The following is a 23,732-nucleotide window of genomic DNA, read 5'->3' as shown; positions in this document are numbered from 1 at the left end:
CAAAGAAAGGGAAAGAGCAAGCAAATGTGGTTCAAGAAAGATCGGTATCATTTTATTTTTTTGAACTTAATTTATCTGCAGTAATATTTAAGACAAACATGGTGGACATCCCTAATGAATGATGGGTTGATATGAGTGCTAATCACCGTATTTTGCTCCGATAAAGAGATGTTCTCCACATACACCCTAATTTATGGAAGAAAGCTCTACATGAAAATTCGGCTACATCGGAGATATTTGGATTGGAAAGGTAGCCTTCAAGATGACATCAGGGATGGAAGTGACCCTTAATGTTTTATTTCATGCACCAGACAGAAGAAAGAACCTCGCTTTGTTTTAATTGTTGGTCAAACATGGTTTTAGACTGGTGGTCTAATAAGCTTGTATTGACAAAAAAAATGCCAATTTTAAATATATCAATGTTTGCCGCAATGTTGATGACAATAAAAGTATTATTATATTTACTTTCTTGAATGTATTGATTTATGACATTTTCGTTTAGGACACGTAATTTTAATACTCTGTGACATTTGATGAATTTATAATTGTTGTCCAAATACAACATTGATCCAGGAAATAAATGGGAGATATGTGTTGAAGCAAAAATGATCAAAGCTCATTTCCATTCTATCGGAATATGTACAACTCCTCTATAACTAATACACACGGATCTTGATGATTTAAAGTTTGTGCAAACTAGATGAAGGAAAAAGTATTATGCAATGCTTATTGAAGATTTAACGAAATACTATTAACTTTTAAGAAGTAAAATTAAAGCGCTTGAGTCATTCAAAAACTGAATCAACTTGGTAAACAAATAAAAAAGATTCGGAGTGATAGAGGAAAAGAATATGGAGCACTTTTTCATGAGTTTTGTTCATCCTTGGGCATAATATATCAAACTACCGCACTATACTTACCTCAAACTAATGGCATCGCAGAAAGCAAAATTCGAACCTTGAAATGACACGCTGATAAACTTTGACTTACCCAAAACTTGTGAAGGGAGCAATATTATCGGCTAATCATATTTTGAATAAGATGCACCACAAGAAAACTGATAAAACGCTATATGAATTGTGAAAATATCATAAACCTTCCTACAAATACTGGAAAGTGTGGGGGCGCTTGACTAAGGTTGAAATATAAAAGCCAAAGAAATTCAAAATTAGACTGCAGATAGTCGGCTGCATATTCACCGGATATACACATAACAACAGTGCCTATAGATTTATAATGCACAAGTATGAACTTTCTGAAATGAGTGTAGACATGAAAATTGAGTCGTGTTTTTTTAAAATATATTTCGTTGCAAAGAAATGAAAGAAGAATGATCTAGCAAAAGAAAGATAGAGATGGTGAATGAAGCTTTTTCACCTTATGTGGAACCTATTCAAGATAAAAATGCCAGAAAAAACTAAGGTTCTTCAAAAGAAAAAGAACATAGGTGAAGTAAAAGGTCTAAAACTTTGAAGACTTTTGGTCCAGATTTCAACAACTATATATTAGAAGAAAAAAAAAAACCGTTGCAAGATGCCTTGTCTAGTCCTGAAGCATCTTATTGGAAAGAAGCCGTTAATACCGAGATGGACTTCATTATGCAAACCATGCATGGGAACTTGTGGATCTTCGACCAGGTAACAAACTGTTGAGATGCAAATAGATCCTGAAAAGAAAACATAAAGGTGATAGACCTGTTGAAAAGTACAAAACCAGATTGGTGGCTAAAAGATACCAGACTTTTGATTTTTTTTTATATGTATTCACTAGTTTCTAGAATAACTTTCATTCGAGTACTCACTGCAATAGCAGTTTTACATAATCTTGATATACACCGAATGAATGTCAAAACTGTATTCTCGAACAGTGAACATGAAGAAGATATATATAAGGAACAACCCAAAGGTTACATTGTTCGGGGTAAAAAAAAAAGTCTTTATATAAACTTAAACAAGCGCCCAAGCAGTGACATGAGAAATTTGAAAAAGTGATGTCAAATTATTGTAGGATTAATGAGTGTGACAAATGCATTCACATTAAAGACACTCGAGAATCTTATATAATAGTGTGTCTATATGTATATGACATGCTTATAATGTGGATTAAACAAGACACGATCTGAGAAACAAATAAAATGTTGAAAAAAAAATTGATATGAATTATATGAGCATTGCTGATGTTATACTAGAGATTATAATCTATAAAACTTCAGAAGCAATAATCATATCACAATCTCATTATGTTGAGAATGTTTTGACGAATTTTAATACCTTTGACTCATCCTCGGACGCAGATGGATGCTAGTTTATATCTAGCTAAAAAACATGGAGAACCAACATCCCAAATGGAATAATCCAGAATTATTGGAAGTTTTATGTATACTACTACTTGTACTCGACCAGACATAGCTTGTCCGTTAAGTAAGTTTGTTTGATTCGTGAATAATCCAAGTGACATTCATTAGAATGATTTGACAATGGTGCTTATATATTTAAGACACGTCTTGGAGTATAGACTTCATTATACAAATATCATGCGGTGGTAGAAGGATATAGTGATTCTAATTAGATTTCTGATACCAAAGATTTCAAATCCACTAGTGACTGAATTTTTAGCATTGGTGGTGTCTCGGTCTCTTAAAAGTCATCAAAATAAACATGCATCACTATATCTACAATGAAATTGGAATTTATTGCACTAGATAAAGCTGGAGAATAAGCAGAAAGGCTTCACAACTTTATATAAGATATTCATTCTTGGGAAAGTTCAGTGCTTGCAATAGTAATACATTACAACAGTCAGTTGACAACAGTAAGGGTACAAAATAATATGTAAAATAGTAAGTTTCGACATATTCGTCGAATATATAATATAGTGCGACAATTGATCTCAAATGGAGTCATCCTTATTGATTATGTCAAATTAAAGGAAAACTACGCGGATCCGCTTACGAAAGTAATGAATAGAGATCATGTGTACAACTTGTCTAGAGGAATGAGTTTAAAACCTACAAAATAAAGTTCTCATAATTAAAACTCAATCTTGGTAATTGGAGATCTCAAGTTTTTGGTTCAATGGAAAACAAAATTACAAAAACTTAGGCTAACACTCAAGAATTTTCTCTTCTCATTCCTATGACGATGAGTGTTGTTGTCTACCAATTTAGTGAGGTTAAGTATTGGACTTGTAATGGTTCATTAGCTTGTAAAAAAAGGAGTACGATAGGATACTGAAACGTCATTTACTCTTAACTTTAAAATTTAAATAATTACTAGGAATTTTTTTTTCATATATATAATTCTATTTCATGAAATTTGAACCCCTCATTTAAAAATAAACTCAAGCTTTAAAAATCTTTAATTGCATAAAATCTCATACAATGTCAACCGTAAAATCATACGTCCATTTAAAATAATCCAACGACTAAACTTCAAAACAAAACATAAAATTTAATAAAATAATCCTCAAAATCTTTTCTTTAAAACTTTAAATATAAATATAGTAGTGTGGAAAAATAAAAGTATCTTGGGAATGTACTGTTGGACCCGATCCACTCAATCGTCAGCGCCTCCCCCAACATCACCCTCACGTTCAATCATCCAAACCTAGTGAATTTAATGACTCAGCACGTTTTAACCATACTTAACAAATAATATATATACAGTCACATGCATTAAAAATCATACTTCTATTTAATATGAGCTGGCATAAAACTTGTAAGCGTAAATAAATTATTAAATCATAAAGTCTTTCATCATCGTATATCATTTTGGGTTATGTTTGATCCTTGAAAATGACTATCCTTTATCAAGTCATTCCGTGGTCGACCGATCAGTCTATATACACCAAGTACCTGGGGGCAGAGCATCAGCAACTCTCTTCACTGGGCCATGGCCAAAATGGAAATATGATCGTTGGGCTCCCTATGGGGCATTCTCCCGTAAACGAAATCCCTCTGATGATTTTTCCCTCACGATATCCCCATTTGTAAATTCATCGTTCCTTCTTAAAACGGATGTCTCACATATCATTTGTGTCACAGTCAATTCACATCCTTCAAAATACTTTTTTTTCATTTTATTATAAAATATTGTGTCCTTCAAAAATCGTAAAAATAGTATTTCAGGAAAATCACACAACTTTAGAATTTATCATAAAAATATCATATGTTCAACATAAACATTTTAAACATATTATTTAACATGTATTATGATTCTTCGGGACACTGTCAGACCTTTTAAACTTCTCGGGACATAAAATGACCATTTTACCCTACAATCCAAACTTTTTGATTTTGACTTTTTCTTACTTTTCTTAACTCGAGCCTATCCCCTATAATCATATAAACTTATTTTTGACTTCTAATAATTTTTTTAAACTTAAACCCGAGCCTCTCGATTAAATAATTTAATAGCTAAACCGTGAAGAGTTTTAAACCCGAATTAATTCAAAACATAATATTTTCTTCCCAAATTTAACCCTTAGATTAATCATTCCTACTTTACCCCCATGAACCGCGAAGCAGCCCCATGAACCGCGTACACCACAGTGTCCTTGGGCTTGTGACTCTCCACAAGCCGCCGATACATCCTAGCCCCCTAGTCCCCTTCAACCACACGTCTTTAGCAAACACATGGCCTGAACCAAGCCCTGGGCACTGTCTCACCCCTTAGCTGATCCCTAACCACAAGCATGCCCCCCAAAACATAACAACCCTGGGTTCATATTCCCCTTAACCTTGCTCGTTTCCAGCCTATGTTCTTCCATTAAATGACTCTTTCTACGACCCATAAACATCCCGTATTGGCAGCAATCCCCTTAGAATTCACAACATGATTCATATTTGTATAGAAACATCAAAACTTTGAAAAATAATCATTCAAACGTTAAATTATTACTGCAATATATTTTTCATGCTTAAAAACATAAAACACACATATTATGATTTGAATAGTGCAAAAATAAAGTTTATCAACGTGCTTTTGCGTTAAAAATGCTCGAAAATTCAATCGTCGGCGCTGGTTGCGAAGAGGAGCGAACAGGAAGCGGCGTGCCTTATATTTTTGCCTTGTGATTTTCAAAAATTTTATTGTGTGTTATATATGTTTTCAGCAGCCAACTAAGAGTCTTAGAGCCTTAGTCTTGGTTTTATAATTTCGAAATTCATGTGTTAAAAGTTAGGATTTTTAAGGTTTTTGGTTTAGGAATAATTAGGCACATCACTCCTAGGAAAATTAGGTCCATTAAGGTCCATTTAATTATAAAATAAAAGTTTACAAAAATCATTTTCAAAAAAATAAAACTTTCGAGTCCTTAAAAGAACTTTGTTTGACTAAAATCGACTTCTCCGATAAATTAAGGCTCGACTCGTAAAATAATTTAGATTACTGTAATTTTAGAAAATTTTATTCCTATTTAAATCATATTATTGAGCTTTAAAAATATTTATCAAAAAATATTTTCATCTTGGTCGTTCGCAATCTCCTTTCCCCGACCTAGTATCAAATATCGGGGAAAATCCTTAATTCATAAAATCATGAATTTAAACATTTAATCATATAAAATATATCATTTAAACATTAATAAAATAAATAAAAATTTTAAATAATTTTCATGCATGTGGTTTGCACAAATGTGAGTGTGAGGACGGGCCGCCTCAACGAAACACTTGTGAAACCAAGAAATGTTACATCGTCAAAATGGACATAGCCAATAAAGAACCAAATAAAAATGGTAGGGAAGTTATTGTGTAGGTATTGTTGTCTGGTTTTACACAAACTGCCAAGAATTTCAAGACATCAAGTTCACTTTGTGACCTAGTAAATCCGGTAACACTATGTTAAGGAGGTTCAAAGCCAAAACCACATATCCTATTGCGATAATATTTATGTATATACTCTTTTTTTATATCACGTACATTAATGTATTAATTTCATTCATGTGGAGATTGTTGTAATGTTTTAAAGCTTAATGAATTTAAATTAACCAAAATAAGAAGAAAAAACTTAAGCTATTGTTTCATGCACCAAGAGAAGCACCGAAGGGACGCCACATTGACGAAACATCATGTCTCTACTGATTGATAACTATATAAACATGATCAAGGATCAACATTAAACACTTTTGCATGAGATTTTTCCGGATACCATTGAACTCATATTATCTGCCTTTTATTTCTTTCTACCTCAAAGAGAGTACATTTTATGTGATACCCTTGTCCCACATCGAAAAAAATCAAGATTTAAAATGAGTTTATAATGGCTTACAATGGACTTCTATAGCAACTTGGGTTAATCATTTTCGTAAAGCGAGGACGAATACGAAGTAGTTGCTATAGGGGCCCATTGTGCAGTCACGCAGACGCGGGTCCGAGCTCGGGGTGTGACAGAATGGTATCAGAGCCAGGTCACCGGCATGGAACACCGGGAAATAAGTGCTATGCGGGGCAAAGTGCTACGTGCATGAGAGCCACCTCTTGAACCTGCGGGGCAAAGTGCTACATGACGGGAGCCACCTCTTTAACGTGTAGGAGCCATCTCTAGATTCTAGGTTATGGTGGATCGAAAGGTCAGGCCGCGACGAGGACGTCGCGTTCTGAAGAAGGGGTGATTGTGATACCCTTGTCCCACATCGAAAAAAATCAAGATTTAAAATGAGTTTATAATGGCTTACAATAGACTTCTATAACAACTTGGGTTAATCATTTTCATAAAGCGAGGACGAATACGAAGTAGTTGCTATAGGGGCCCATTGTGCAGTCACGCAGCCGCGGGTCCGGGCTCGGGGTGTGACATTTTATTTTTGGTCACTATTCTTGCAAATCATTGTGATGTATTTGTAAGAAGAGTTGTATCTTATGGGAGGATTTCCGTAAACTGTAGCACTAGAGAATTTCCATAAACCAAAGCACTCCGGACAAATTCGTCTTAAAGAGAGAGTGTCCAACACTTACCTCAACTCTCAGTTTACTGCATATTTCATTTGTAATTTTTGAGATTTCAGATACCAAACGAACATCTTACGCCCATGAATGAATATTTGGATCGAGACATTTACAATTTATTAATGGGTGCTCATTTGGATAGCCCAACACATAACAGTAAGTCTGATTTTTGAGACCATATTAAGATAATGAATTATTGTTAAGAGTATGGATCTAAGCCTAACTTCACTCCTAAAGCTAACTCAAAGTAGGATTGTCTATATATACAACTTTCAAAACTTAATCCAGCAGATGTGAAAAATCTAATATGTTTTACTTATCAACATTTGTTTGCTCCAATCATCTTATTTTTATTTCTTATAATCTCCAAATAATAGAACCTCTTAAGTAATAATATTTTTTAAAAAAATCTTGTATTAAAACAATGATTAGATACTCGTAACCGTTACTCTTCAGTACGTGTTAGGTAAATCATAGAGCAAACACATTAACTGCGAACTACTCTAGCAATGTAAATCGCATTGGACAAATTTTGTGTGATAGACTATCTCAAGAAAATGTTCTTTGAAATTTGAATTCATAATCATTGGTAATGTGTTCACCCGCTCCATTAATTCATACATCAAAATTTGATGACTTATTGTACCAATTGATAATTGTACATATGCCTCGAGATCATCTTATTAGTTCCAAATGTCATCTATAAAATCTCACTATATGTATTTTTGCCACATTAATTTATTTTAATTCAAATATTTTCCATGTCAAAAAAACTAGAAGTTAATACAATAAATATCCCAGCATGATACATTTATATATATACATATATATATATATATATATATATATATATATATATATATATATATGCATTGGTTATATTTTTTTTATTTAATTTCGGTTGTGGTTTTAAGTTTTATGATAATTTTATATATTTAGTTCTACATGCAATCTAAAATATTAAATATAATATATTTTTATATATAATATTATATTTTCTAAATTTTTAATGAACTGTGTCATCGTAAATTTTTTATTTATTGATCGTCGATAAATTGAAATTATTATTATGCATCTTATTCAGAACTATAATATAAAATACATTTAAATGTAAAATATTTTCGATTGTTTAAAAATTTAATTTAAATATGATGTTTCTTGAAAATATAAACTAAATTTAAATATTTACGTAATTTCATTTAATTTTGGTTATGATTTTGGGTTTTCTGATACTTTTATATATCATAAAAACTTTTGTGAGACAGTCTCATTGGTCAAATTTGTAAGACAAATATTCTATTTGAGTCACTAATGAAACAATATTACTTTTTATATCAAAATATTACTTTTTTATTTTAATAATTGGAATAGTGACTCATCTCAAATAAAATATTATATATATACATATATATATATATATATATATATATATATATATATATATAATATTAGGTTTTTCAAATTTTTTGTGAAGAGTTTCATCTTGAATTTTTAATATATTGACTGTCATAAATTGAATTATTGCGCATCTTATTTCTTTCTGCCTCAAAGAGAGTACATTTTATTTTGGGTTATTGTTCTTGAAAATCATTGTGATGTATTTGTAAGAAGAGTTGAAGAGTTGTATCTTATGGGAGAATTTCCATAAACTGAAGCACCAAAGAATTTCCATAAATCGAAGCACTCCGAACAAATTCGTCTTAAGGAGAAAGTGTTTAACACTTACCTCAACTCTCAGTTTACTGCATATTTCATTTGTAATTTTTGAGATTTCAGATACCAAACGAACATCTTACTCCCAGGAATGAATATTTGGGTCGAGACATTTACAATTTATTAGCGGTTGCTCATTAAGATAGCTCAACACATAACGGTAAGTCTGATTTCTAAGACCATGTTAAAATAATGAATTATTATTAAGATTATGGATCTAGGCCTAACTTCATCTCTAAAGCTAAATCTAGGTATGATTGTCTTTATATACAACTTTCAAAACTTAATCCAGCCGATGTAAAAAATATAATATGTTTTACTTATCAACATTTTTGTGCTCCAATCATTTTATTTTTATTTCTTATAGTCTCCAAATAATGGAACCTCTGAAGTAATAATTTTTTTTTAAAATCTTGTACTAGAACAATGATTAGATACTCGTAACCATTACCCTTCAGTACGTGTTAGGTAAATCATAGAGCAAATACAACAACTGCAAACTACTCTAGCAATGTAAATTGTATTGGGCAAATCTTGTGGGATAGACTATCTCAAGAAAATGTTCATTAAGAATTGAATTTAATGGGCAATGTGACTCCTATAAAAAATAAAATATGTGAGATTGTCTCACAATAGACTTATTATACACACACACACAATCTCACATATTTTTATTTTTTATACGAGTCACTCTGTCCATTATGAAAATAAAAGGTAATATTGTTGTCTCACAATAAACTTATTACACACACACATATATAAATATATATATATATATATATATGTGCATATTATCTAAAAACATTAAATATATATATATATATATATATATATATATATATATATATATATATATATATATATATGTGCATATTATCTAAAAACATTAAATAAAATATATTTATATATATATAATATTAGGTTTTCCAAATTTTTTGTGAAGAGTTTCATCTTGAATTTTTAATATATTGACGGTCATAAATTGAAATTATTGTGCATCTTAATTAGAACTTTAATATTAATTTTTATAACATGCTCTAAATATTAATTACATTTTTAATCAAAATTCATTTATCTAATTAATGTCAAAAATTGTGAATTTTTTAATAATATTTATTTATTCTTTAAATTTTTATAGAAAAAATATTATATAGTTCTTTAAATATTTTTTTCTAATTTTTTTTCTAATTTTTTATTAGTAACAACTTCGCTCATCCAAAATATCGAAGACAGCTGTAACAAAATCAATCTTATAATTAGGGTTGTAAATGAACCAAACCGTTTGTGAGCTATTCGAAGCTCGATTCGATAAAAGCTCGTTTAATGAGATTCGTTAAGATAAACAAACCAAACTCACACTTTACAGTATTCGGCTCGTTAGCTCGTGAACATGTTCGTTGGTAAGTTCATGAGTAATATTTTAGATGAAAAAATAATAGTTTTGATATTTGATTTATTGATTTTGCATATTATTTATGAAATATATAAAAAAATCTATTAAATTTATTTATTATAATAAATTTACAAATTTTAATGAGAATAATATATTTTTCTTTAAATATATAATTTATTTTTAATTAATTTAATGAAAATTTAAATGTATAATTCATATATTTATTAAACTTGTTTACGCTCGATAAATGCTTGAATAAGCTTGTGAGTCATGCATATATTCGTCAAATAAAGCTCGAGCTCGGCTCGATTATAAACGAGCCAAGCTCAAACATTCAAGAATTCGGCTCGGCTCGACTCGATTACATCCCTACTCATAATAGAAGATTGTTATTTTACTTTAAACATAATCTCAAATTATATGAATATTTTTATAAATTTACATATATTTATTATATTTTATCAATAATTTTAAATAATTATTCAAACAATCATATTTAAAAATTTAATCGTTAATTATATAAAAATTACATCAAACACCAAATAATAGTTTTATAAAAAAAAAATTAGAAAATTATTGTCGTGAACAATTCATGGCTAAAATCCAAAATGTGTGAAAATATTAAATGAAGAGGGGCCCTTATTACGTTAATTTTGCTTTTTCTTGTTTTAATTTCTTCCCATCATTTTCAAAAAATAATAATAATTAATAATTCTTCCTCTTCCCTTCTTTTAAAAGCAGCAAAATCTGCCATTGTTGATCTATTTCTTAGCGAAGCTCTCTTTCATGCAAAGTTTCTACAAGCCCATTTGGTAGATATTTCTCTCCCAGTGCTAAAATTAAATAGCAAATGGAAACTTGTGTTGATTTGTATCTGGGCTGCAAGCTTGATGGGGATTAAGCTCATATTTTGTCGACGAAAGGAAGGAAAGTGTGAAAAGATTATTAATTTATCTTTTAAGGAAAGACGGGGTTTTATATTTACTGTGATGGTTCTGAATATGGAGGCCAGTGAGATTTAGCAGAGATTCTAAATCTCACCAAAAAAATTTAATCAACTTTGTTACTTTATACTTCTTTAATCAGTTATGTGCTTTTGAGAGGAAACCCACTTTTGTTTCTGTTCTTTTAAGGCGAAGAAAAGGGGAAGTTTCCTTCTCTATTGTTTGTGTCTTTCATCAGCTGTTCATGGATTTAACAAAACGTCAAGTTCCTGGTTAGTTCTTTATTTTAGAAATCTATTATTTGTTTTTAACTTTTAGTTGATGTTCTTTATCCCTTTTGTTCTACGGTGTTCGTAATTTTTGTTCATTTATGGTATTTTTTGTTCTTTGCAGTTCGGTTCGTTACAGAAGAAGTATCGGCTTGAAAAGATTTACTGGTTTTAGTGTAATAATGGAGAGTGATAGATCTAGAACTGTGGCCAGCAAGCAAGCTCTCATGGCGGATCAAAGCAATTCATTGCTTTCTCCTACTAGAACTCCCACCACACCAATTTCATCTTTCTTGGGATCACCAAGATTCTTCTTTACCAAGAATCTTTCTGATGCAGAAGCTAATGTAATGAGTCCAACTTCAATCCTTGACCCCAAAGTTTCATCCAGTTTTGTGAACCCTTTTGGCTATGATATCAGTCTATCCAATCCTCCAAGTAAACAAGAACAAGAAGCCATTGGATTGGCCCTTATTGATTCACTCGATGAGGAGAAGAATGATGAAAATGGAAACTTTAGCAAGCCATTGAGCAGAATGGTTCTGTTTGGATCAAAACTTAAGGTACAGATTCCATCCAATGATCATACCTCTTCACATTCTCCAGCTCAATCTCCGAAATCTACGGCGGATTTCGGAATCAAGACTAGGAATTCTCAGTGCTTCAGCCCTTTTTCCAGCAACCCGGAAAAGAACTTTAGCAGGCAGCTATCTTTGAAAGAAATGGAGCTTTCTGAGGATTACACTTGCGTGATCACCCACGGCCCGAATCCAAAAACCACTCATATTTTCGATGATTGTATTGTGGAGAATTGCTGCGGAAATGATGATGACATAACTTCTGATAATCCAAGGGAAATGGAAAGTGGTTTTGAAATCACTGTTTCAACTTCTCCATCACCAAATTTCTTGAGCTATTGTCACACTTGCGGAGACATTCTTGACCAAGGCAAAGATATTTACATTTACAGGTTAATTCAGTTCGAGGCCTAAACTTTCTGTTTAACACATTGATGGCTTCATTATTCATGGGATTTGATATTTGGAATTGGTTTTACTTTTTAGAGGTGAAAAAGCCTTTTGCAGCATGAATGCCGCTGCCAAGAAATGATCATGGACGGAATGAAGAACCCGAAGTTGGATGATAATTTTTACAACCCGAGTTGAATATGATTCTCTCTGCTCCACTTTCTTGTTTCAGAAGAATTTAGCATCTTCAAAAGGGATTTTGAACAAAGAATTCCAAATTTTCCACCCCTTTAGTTGAGTGGGAACATGACGTGGCTCAAGGACTGAGTTTCGTGCATCAATGTGAAATATTTCTTGAATTTTTTTTTTTTGGCTTTCTTATTCTCTTGAATTCCTCTCTCGTTGATACATATACATAATGAGCCAGAGGCAGAGATATAATGTAAAAAACTCTTATTGTAAAATCCGTTGGGCTCTAAATCTGGTGTATCGATAAGACATTTGTGAGATGGATAGCGAACATTGTTTCGTATACGAAACGAATAGAATGACAAAATTAAACAAAAAATGGATATCGTTTCTTTGAGCATAAGTTGTAACATCCAGACAAATAGAATCATTTCCTTCATTATAAAGCAAAAATCATGCTGGTGTAGCTTCAAGGACTGGTTATTATCTGGTTCGAGTATCATCTCAACACGAAAGCCTTATTAATAAATGATTTAATTATCTTAATTGGTTCTTCCAAGCGTATAATCCAAAATGCAGGTCTTTTAGAGAAATTTAGGATTTGTAAAATAAATAAATTCATTTGGACCTACCTTCAAATGTTCACTCCAAAACTTCACCTTTTAACTATAAAAAAAAAGGCAAACGTAAATGAGATTGTGAAAATATATTTCTACGCGAGACCTAATAAGAATCACTTCTGAAACTCTAAAACTTCCAGAAACTTCATGTTCGACTAAAAACAAGAGTATAAAATAAATAATCATCCAAAAATTTCGTTTCAATGGGGAAATTTTCTACGTCACAAATTGAGCTCTAACTTCTGATTTTTTACAATAATTATAAATTAAGATTAGTCAAATAATTATCACCACATTTTTTTTTTCGTTCTTAAGCATAATATGATCCATGATAGGCAAAAGTCTTTTAAAAATAGTGAAATGAGTAAAGAGGTTTGATTCCTTTTCGGAACAGTACCAGAAAACAAAGTCGGCTGTTGAATACAAATCACAAAAAATTCAACTTGAATACATAATTTTCTAGTAAAATGATAGAACGGCCCACTGGAAAGCAAGTTGACGAGTCACCTTCAAGGTATTTACAATCACATAACCCAAGAAGCAAAACCACACTTTTGTCATTAAAAACATGAACTCCGCACACAGAAACGAAAAGGAGAAAAAAGTTATCTCAGAGCTATGTAGATTCCTACCATATTTTTATCAGATGATAACATATTAGAACCTTGAAAATATGCCGAGGCAAACCTCTATGAGAGAGTAATATTCTTGCCTATCAAGATCCTTGTCTAGAAAAACTAGAAAGATATAAAAGATTATTCAAAAGTCTCCCAGAAGTTCAGAACCACACAAGCTCGTTACATGTACATAAACAGTGTATAGAGCTACATAAAAAGTGCACCAATTTCTGAAAAGGTTAACAAGGAACCGACACAGCCACCAGAAGTATCTTCTTCAATCAGCACCCATACAAAACACTAGCAAAAACATGAAAAAGATACATTATTAAAAGTGAAAGTGTAATAAGAATCAATATAAAGAAGGTGCAAAAACTAGTAAAATTACCAGTTTACAGTTGGGCATGAACACAATCTCCAATGAAAATGAACTTTAGCACCAGGGTAGAAGTGGTTGGACCAGCTTTCATAAGAGAGCTCAAATGGAATCAGCCTAACCACTAGTGCCAATAGATCATCTATGAACCAACTTTTAACATAGTGGAATAGGCAAAGCTAATAAAAAGACAGTCCAGCATGGATCAAGCCCAAGGACTCGGAGTAGAGACATCATGAACCACTTTCGGCAAAGAGGATAAGCTACGCGAATAGAAGACAGCTCAACAAGGATCAAACCTAAAAGCTGAAAGCATACAGATAAGCTATATCTATTTTCCTTCCCATTTTTCCTTTTCAAAAACCAGAAAGATGGAGAAGGGGAAAACGACATCTTTGCAGGTTAAGACGCAGAAGTGAGAACCACTTCAAAAGAAAAGAAAATAGAGGCATTGAGGTACAGGGAAGAAGCAATGATGACACAATTCAGGTAGTCAATAACATAGAGACTAAATTGGAAACATATAGTTGGTATTCAACTGAAGATATAGAAAATCATGAAGGCTATAGAAAATCCTGAAGGCCAAGTTGAACATCAGGCAGAGAGTGGGTAAGGAGTTGATAAGATAAAAATCTATAGACAACCATATTAGGGATCTACAGCATATACATGTACCTAACTAGAAGATATAAATCAACTAAAAACAGGGAAAACATGAGTGAAGATCCCCTGAAGAGATACATTGAAGACCTCAATTGCAATTCCGAACATTGTGGACTCCTCCATGCTGAATATGCACAATTAAGCAGTCAATTCTCCAATCTTGTCTACTCATCTTTCATTGATATTGGGCAGACAAAGCTTTTTACTTCAATGCTTTCACCCAGGAGAAATCCATGTCTGAGCAACCTTCAAATTTCCTAAACAGACATAATCCACTTTACATATATATGGAGACAGGTTACCAACAACCCATTAGAGCACTTGCACCGCCACCACTCATGACACACTTCCGAAAGGAATCCTAATAAGAAATTATCCCTGTATCAGTTTTTGTTCATTCTATAGTCTACCACTAACCTACTTCAGAACTTATTCACAGGAGCACTAAATGATCCAAATCCTTCATTCATCAGTAACGTCAAGATTAAGGATGCGACGCAGGGTTTTAGTAGCAGAGTCGGAGCTGTTATAAAGATCGCCAGGCAACAGGCTGTGCAACCTGGATGGAGAAGCAGGTGCAGAATTCAGGATGATACACAAATCATTTTCACAGGGCGAGGTAGCCAAGTCAAAGGACACAGTTCTAGTAGGCTGGAGGGAAAACTTTGGCATGGGTAAAGAGCGTGGAGGAGGGGAATTTGAATAGGCAGGTCCAGCCCAACGCTCAGAAAAACGAAAACCATCATCGGGTGACCTATCATTGATTTCAAACTTTCTATTAAATGGGATAGGGATTGCACAGCTTTTTGTATTTCTTTTGGAGCTTTTTTGGCTTCCATTGATGGTTGGTGACGGGGTTTTGGTAACAGGAATGGCGGAGTAGCAAGATTTCATAGGAGTTGGGAGTAACCCAGCTCCGCGATGAGAAGTCCCGCAATTAATCCCCTGAAAATGGCCAGCAGCGACATCTTCAAATGATACCAATTTTGTAGTGCTGTGGCCAGGGTTGCTATCATAATACTGATGGTGATTCTTCTGATGAGGAACGGCGACTAGAGTCTTCATGCTATCAATCCACCGAGTAACAATCCTCCGTTGTTATCTTGTCCACTACTATTAACTACAAAATTAGGTACTCCAAAAATATCAAACTAGTTAAAAGCTCCAGAAATCAGCACACTAAAAATCGTATCTCAAGCAATCAGAAGTTTAAGATCTCGTCCAAAAACCGCCAAAACAGGAGACAACGAACACTTATCTCCCCTACACCCAACCTATACAGATAGCATATATTCTCATCTAACGAATCCACCAGAACCAATCTTCAGATCCACACACATGTAAACAAAACCACAGCAAACGAAATGACAAACAAAAATTAAACTCGAACGAGAAAGTCAAGGCTTCTCACATAAAAACTTGTAACTGAAAAAAACATCAGACAGAAACTAACTTGATTTTCGCGTGAGAACAGATGAAATGGTGGAAATCGAAAAGGCGGTACAGAGTCGGATCAGCTTCACTCTAGAAATTCGCTTACCACACCGTAGTATTGGTAGAAATGTGTTTTTTGAGAGATGATTGGGAAGAAAGCTCAGATTCCTCGGCTTTGCACGGCGGAGCAATGGTTTCCTTTTTGCGGTTTCGCTATGAAATGCAGGGCGAGGGGGAACACTGAATAGAGTTGTGGAGGGGGCGAATTTACGAGATTACCCTGAACATGGAAGCTAATTACCGGCTTACGTCACCGACAGTAAACCGCTGACAAGACCATTTTGCCCTTCCACGACCAGATCACAAATCGCATTTGAGATCCACGCTCTTAAAACTTGTTGAGTCACAAATCTTGGAGTAAAGGTTCAATTCATCGGAGATAAATATTTATGAGAAAATTAGGGGTAATTCCTGTTTTGGTTATTCTTAATTTAGTTTTTTTTTTCTTTCATTGTCCTCGTTCAGTTCATTTTGTTTTAAAAAATTATATTCAGTCTTTATTCTCATTTTACACGTATTTTCTTTTCTTTTTTTACTTTTCTCTTCTTTTTTTTAGAGATATGAGCATTTTGGCATTGTTATATTTATTGATTTTGTCCAAAAGCATAAGACTATGCAAGTTTTTCAGAGTATATGTCATTTTTTTTTTATGGCCCATCATGTATCCTTATAATAAATTATCCATTTATCTTTTTAATCATAATGTAGTCGGGTCATATCCATCTGGTTTTACAAACTGTTCTTCACAAATTAATCACGCAGTCACAACATATGGTTCTTAAAGTAGATCCCTTCAACGTCATTTAAGACAACTCTATATCATTTCCTATCTCGGGGTGTACATGAAATAAGTTTAATTTTGAAAATAATATATGGAATAGACATAAGTTTGATTCTTTTATTTAAACATACATAATATTATTACATAGTAATCTCATGTAGATGAGGATAAATATGTTTAGCTGAAAATACAATACACCTAAACTACAATTAGAAAAATTATAAATTTATTTGAAAGAAAATGAAGAAATTGAATGATGTCTTCATCTTCCTTGGATCTTGATATATATAGAAGCTTTTATAGATTTGAAAATATGAACTTCAATCTTGAATTATTTCTTTATATTATTGCCATTTGTGGGCAACAACATCTTGTGATAAGTGGTGATAGCATATTGAACATACCTATTGACAACACCATGGCCCAAAGTGTTGTAAGAAAGTGGGCTGAAAATACAGAGTCCCACTCTGAAGAAATTATTACCGATGACTCTCGAGAACTTGGGAATACAAATGAAATTGGGAAAGCTCCAGAAGCACAGGAGAAAGAAACAAAGAAAGCCAATCAGTGGGAAGATCAAACGGTAAGGACTCGTAAAGCTCCACGTTGGATGATGAAAGATTACGTTCCCAAGTAGCAAGCTAAGATACAAGAGAATTTTAAGAGTTGCTAATGACTACTGAGATAGATATATTCATATGGGTTTGTAATGGGCAAGGAGATATATAAGAAATTATTTGTGTCTCTATCCCTTTCTTCTTTCTCATTCTGTCTTCTACTTCCTATTCTAAGTTCTTCTGTTTATTTTTAATTTGGTTCTTGAGCAGGAGTCAACCTCACTCAAAGAAGGTTTAAAATATTGAATCTAATTAACTAGATTCTATCAAGGTGCTCTCGTTGTCATGGCCTCAAAGGGAATTGATGATACATTGAAAGAGCAAGAATGACGCTTAGATGGCATCTCCAAAACTCTCCAGCAGTTTCAAGAGTTAATGCTATCAATGGATTCTCGAATTGAAGCTATTTCCCAGCGTAATGTGAATAATTCAGATAACCATGGACAAGGCATTCTCGGACCGCCACCATTTCGTATTGATGCTACTTCTGGATCTGATGTTTCTCATCATTTGCGCTCTCTACGCCTTGAACTTCTTCGGTTTGATGGCTCAAACCCGGGTGAATGGATATTTTGCGCAGAACAATTTTTTAATATGTACTCAACTCCTGAAGTTTATCAAGGTCAGCTTGCCAAATTGATGCAGATACATAGCCAATCCGAATTTGAATTGCTTTCTAATAAAGTGTCTGGAATCTCCGAATCTCTTCTTATTAGTTTTTATGTTAATGGGCTGAAACCAGAACTCAAACGTGAGCTACTTATAGTGCAACCTACTTCATTAGTTCAAGCCATGGCATTATCTAGGGTATACGAGCAAAAGTATCATGACATTCGAGCTTTGGCTCTTAAAGCTTCCGGTAAACACGTTTTCTCTACATCATTGCCAACACCTTTTTCTCAAACACACTCCTCTAGTTCTACTATTCCTTTACCCAAACCAAAACCTACTGCATCTCATTCTTCCTTGCCCATCAAACGACTTTCACCAACAGAATTACAAGAAAAACGGGAGAAAGGTTTATGCTTCAATTGTGACGAAAAATACGGACCACAACATCGTTGTAAAAGCAAATACTTGCTACTTATGGGTACCGATGATGATTCCTCTCTTTATGTTCAAGAGGATTCAGACTGCACCAGCTTGAGGAATTGGAAGATATCTCTGAAGTAAGTCTGAACGCATTTGTACATATGCCTCGAGATCTATTATGTTCCAAATGTCATTATAAAATTCACTATATGATTTTGCCACATAATTTATTTTAATTCAAATATTTCCATGTCAAAAAAACTAGAAGTTAATACAATTAAATATCCCAGCATGATACATTTAATATACATATATATATATATATATATATATATATATATATATATATATATGCATTGGTTATATTTTTTTATTTAATTTCGGTTGTGGTTTTAAGTTTTATGATAATTTTATATATTAGTTCTACATGCAATCTAAAATATAAATATAATATATTTTTATATTAATATTATATTTCTAAATTTTAATGAACTGTGTCATCGTAAATTTTTTATTTATTGATCGTCGATAAATTGAAATTATTATTATGCATCTTATTCAGAACTTAATATAAAATACATTTAAATGTAAAATATTTTCGATTGTTTAAAAATTTAATTAAATATGATGTTTCTTGAAAATATAAACTAAATTTAAATATTTACGTAATTTCATTTAATTTTGGTTATGATTTTGGGTTTTCTGATACTTTATATATCATAAAAACTTTTGTGAGACAGTCTCATTGGTCAAATTTGTAAGACAAATATTCTATTTGAGTCACTAATGAAACAATATTACTTTTTATGTCAAAATATTACTTTTTTATTTTAATAATTGGAATAGTGACTCATCTCTAAATAATATATATATATATATATATATATATATATATAATATTAGGTTTTTCAAATTTTTGTGAAGAGTTTCATCTTGAATTTTATATATGACGTCATAAATTGAATTATTGCGCATCTTATTTCTTTCTGCCTCAAGAGGAGACATTTTATTTTGGGTTATTGTTCTTGAAAATCATTGTGATGTATTTGTAAGAAGAGTTGTATCTTATGGGAGAATTTCCATAAATGAAGCACCAAAGAATTTCCATAAATCGAAGCACTCCGAACAAATTCGTCTTAAGGAGAAAGTGTTTAACACTTACCTCAACTCTCAGTTTACTGCATATTTCATTTGAATTTTGAGATCAGATACCAAACGAACACTTACTCCCAGGAATGAATATTTGGGGTCGAGACATTTACAATTTATTAGCGGTTGCTCATTAAGATAGCTCAACACATAACGGTAAGTCTGATTTCTAAGACCATGTTAAAATAATGGTTATTATTAAGATTATGGATCTAGGCTAACTTCATCTCTAAAGCTAAATCTAGGTATGATTGTCTTATACAACAACTTTAAAACTTAATCCAGCCGATGTAAAAAATATAATATGTTTACTTATCAACATTTTTGTGCTCCAATCATTTTATTTTTATTTCTTATAGTCTCCAAAATATGGAACCTCTGAAGTAAAATTTTTTTTTAAAATCTTGTACTAGAACAATGATTAGATACTCGTACACATTACCCTTCAGTACGTGTTAGGTAATCATAGAGCAAATACAACAACTGCAAATACTCTAGCAATGTAAATTGTATTGGGCAAATCTTGTGGGATAGACTATCTCAAGAAATGTTATTAAGAATTGAATTTAATGGGCAATGTGACTCATAAAAAATAAAATATGTGAGATTGTCTCACAATAGACTTATATACACACACAAACAATCTCACATATTTTTATTTTTTATACGAGTCACTCTGCCATTATGAAAATAAAAGGTAATATTGTTGTCTCACAATAAACTTATTACACCACACAATATATAATATATATGTGCATATATCTAAAAACATTAAATATATATATATATATATATATATATATATATATATATATATATATATATGTGCATATATCTAAAAAAATTAAATAAAATATATTATATATAATAATAGGTTTTCCAAATTTTTTGTGAAGTTTCATCTTGAATTTTTAATATATTGACGGTCATAAATTGAAATTATTGTGCATCTTATTAGAACTTTAATATTAATTTTATAACATGCTCTAAATATTAATTACATTTTTTAATCAAAATTCATTATTCTAATTAATGTCAAAAATTGTGAATTTTTTAATAATATTTATTATTCTTTAAATTTTTATAGAAAAAATATTATATAGTTCTTTAAATATTTTTTCTAATTTTTTTTCTAATTTTTTATTAGTAACAGCTTCGCTCATCCAAAATATCGAAGACAGCTGTAACAAAATCAATCTATAATTAGGGTTGTAAATGAACCAAACCGTTGTGGACTATTCGAAGCTCGATTCGATAAATTTGAGCTCGTTTAATGAGATTCGTTAAGATAAACAAACCAAACTAAACTTTACAGTATTCGGCTCGTTAGTCGTGAACATGTTCGTTGGTAAGTTCATGAGTAATATTTTAGATGAAAAAATAATAGTTTTGATATTTGATTTATTGATTTTGCATATTATTTATGAAATAATAAAAAAAATCTATAAATTATTTATTATAATAAATTTACAAATTTTAATGAGAATAATATATTTTTCTTTAAATATTATAATTTATTTAATTAATTTATGAAAATTTAAATGTATAATTCATATTTATTAAACTTGTTTACGCTCGAAATGCGTAATGAACTTAATAACACGCATCTAGTCATATATTCCAAATAAAGCTCGAGACTCGCTCGATTAACGAGCCAAGCTCAAACATCAGAAGGCTCGGCTCGACTCGATTACATCCCTACTCATAATAGAAGATTGTTATTTTACTTTAACATAATCTCAAATTATGAAATTTTATAAATTTACATATATTATATATTTTATCAATAATTTAAATAATTATTCAAACAATCATATTAAATTTAATCGTAATATATAAAAATTACATCAAAAACACCAATAATAGTTTTATAAAAAAAAAATTAGAAAATTATTGTCGTGAACAATTCATGCAAAATCCAAAATGGGGGAAAATATTAAATGAAGGGGCCCTATTCGTTAATTTTGCTTTTTCTTGTTTTAATTTCCCATCATTTTCAAAAAATAATAATAATTAATAATTCTTCCTCTTCCCTTCTTTTAAAAGCAGCAAAATCTGCCATTGTTGATCTATTTCTTAGCGAAGCTCTTCTTTCTGCAAAGTTTCTACAAGCCCATTTGGTAGATATTCTCTCCCAGTGCTAAAATTAAATAGCAAATGGAAACTTTGTGTGATTTGTATCTGGGCTGCAAGCTTGATGGGGATTAAGCTCATATTTTGTCGAGGAAAGGAAGGAAAGTGTGAAAAGATTATTAATTTATCTTTTAAGGAAAGACGGGGTTTTATATTTACTGTGATGGTTCTGAATATGGAGGCCATGAGATTTAGCAGAGATTCTAAATCTCACCAAAAAAATTTAATCAACTTTGTTACTTATACTTCTTTAATCAGTTATGTGCTTTTGAGAGGAACCCACTTTTGTTTCTGTTCTTTTAAGGCGAAGAAAAGGGGAATTTCCTTCTCATTTGTTTGTGTCTTTCATCAGCTGTTCATGGATTAACAAAACGTCAGAGTCCTGGTTAGTTCTTTATTTTAGAAATCTATTATTTGTTTTTAACTTTAGTTGATGTTCTTTATCCCTTTGTTTCTACGCGTGTTCGTAATTTTGTTCATTTATGGTATTTTTGTTTTTGCAGTTCGGTTCGTTACAGAAGAAGTATCGGCTTGAAAAGATTTACTGGTTTTAGTGTAATAATGGAGAGTATATGATCTAGAACTGTGGCCAGCAAGCAAGCTCTCATGGCGGATCAAAGCAATTCATTGCTTTTCCCTACTAGAACTCCCACACCCAATTTCATCTTTCTTGGGATCACCAAGATTCTTCTTTACCAAGAATCTTTCTGATGCAGAAGCTAATGTAATGAGTACCACTTCAATCCTTGACCCCAAAGTTTCATCCAGTTTTGTGAACCCTTTGGCTATGATATCAGTCTATCCAATCCTCCAAGTAAACAAGAACAAGAAGCCATTGGATTGGCCCTTATTGATTCACTCGATGAGGAGAAGAATGATGAAAATGGAAACTTAGACCATGAGCAGAATGGTTCTGTTTGGATCAAACTTAAGGTACAGATTCATCCAATGATCATACCTCTTCACATTCTCCGGCTCAATCTCCGAAATCTGGCGGATTTCGGAATAAAGACTAGGAATTCTCAGTGCTTCAGCCCTTTTTCCAGCAACCCGGAAAAGAACTTTAGCAGGCAGCTATCTTTGAAAGAAATGGAGCTTTCTGAGGATTACACTTGCGTGATCACCCACGGCCCGAATCCAAAAACCACTCATATTTTCGATGATTGTATTGTGGAGAATTGCTGCGGAAATGTGATGACATAACTTCTGATACCAAGGGAATGGAAAGTGGTTTTGAAATCACTGTTCAATTCTCCATCACCAAATTTCTTGAGCTATTGTCACACTTGCGGAGACATTCTTGACCAAGGAAAGATATTATTTACAGGTTAATTCAGTTCGAGGCCTAAAACTCTGGTAACAATGATTGCTATTATCTAGGGATTGATACTTTGGAATGGTTTTAAACCTTTTCAGATCTGATAAATGACTTGCGCCTGATTTACCGCTGCGCGCAGAATGACATTTGTGGAATAAGTGAAACTTGATTTTCCATACTTAATAATAACCCGAGTTGAATCATGATTCTGTTCTCTGCCCCTCTTGTGTCAGCAATAGATATTCCAGCATTCCATTTCCATAGTGGGTTTGAACAGTGAATTCCATCACTTTCTACTGGTTCGTTCGAGTCCAGTACATCCTATGATGGAGCAATATGGCTGTCTAATGAAAAATTTGCTTCGAGGTATGCTTTTATGGTTTTGTAGTCGCACTTTATGCCTATCCATATTCAGAACCCACTTCGATTGATACCACAGTATAACATGTAAGAGCCGATGCCAGAGCATTTTGGCTTACGTCTATGTAAAACACTCTTGTCTATAGATCGATG

General features: G+C 32.2%; 1 long non-coding RNA gene and 2 pseudogenes across 1 annotated transcript; 2 read left to right on the top strand and 1 right to left on the bottom strand.

Moving 5' to 3' along the window:
• The first annotated feature begins 10,763 nt into the window (after positions 1 to 10,763).
• On the top strand, positions 10,764 to 12,695 carry LOC140831739 (FCS-Like Zinc finger 8-like; annotated as a pseudogene).
• Positions 12,696 to 13,673: 978 nt separating this feature from the next.
• LOC140831726 (uncharacterized) lies at positions 13,674 to 15,152 on the bottom strand. Its single transcript, XR_012117916.1, has 2 exons — positions 14,045 to 15,152; positions 13,674 to 13,956 (listed from the first exon to the last, which is right to left on the bottom strand). It is a non-coding gene; the product is annotated as an uncharacterized lncRNA (long non-coding RNA).
• A 3,029-nt stretch (positions 15,153 to 18,181) lies between these two features.
• On the top strand, positions 18,182 to 23,204 carry LOC140808366 (uncharacterized; annotated as a pseudogene).
• Positions 23,205 to 23,732: the final 528 nt, after the last annotated feature.

The sequence above is a fragment of the Primulina eburnea genome, chromosome 1, assembly GCF_022965805.1.
Source record: "Primulina eburnea isolate SZY01 chromosome 1, ASM2296580v1, whole genome shotgun sequence".
In the NCBI taxonomy this organism is placed as follows: Eukaryota; Viridiplantae; Streptophyta; class Magnoliopsida; order Lamiales; family Gesneriaceae; genus Primulina; species Primulina eburnea.
Note: the sequence above shows the minus strand (reverse complement) of the source record. Positions and strands in the feature narration are given on the sequence as shown.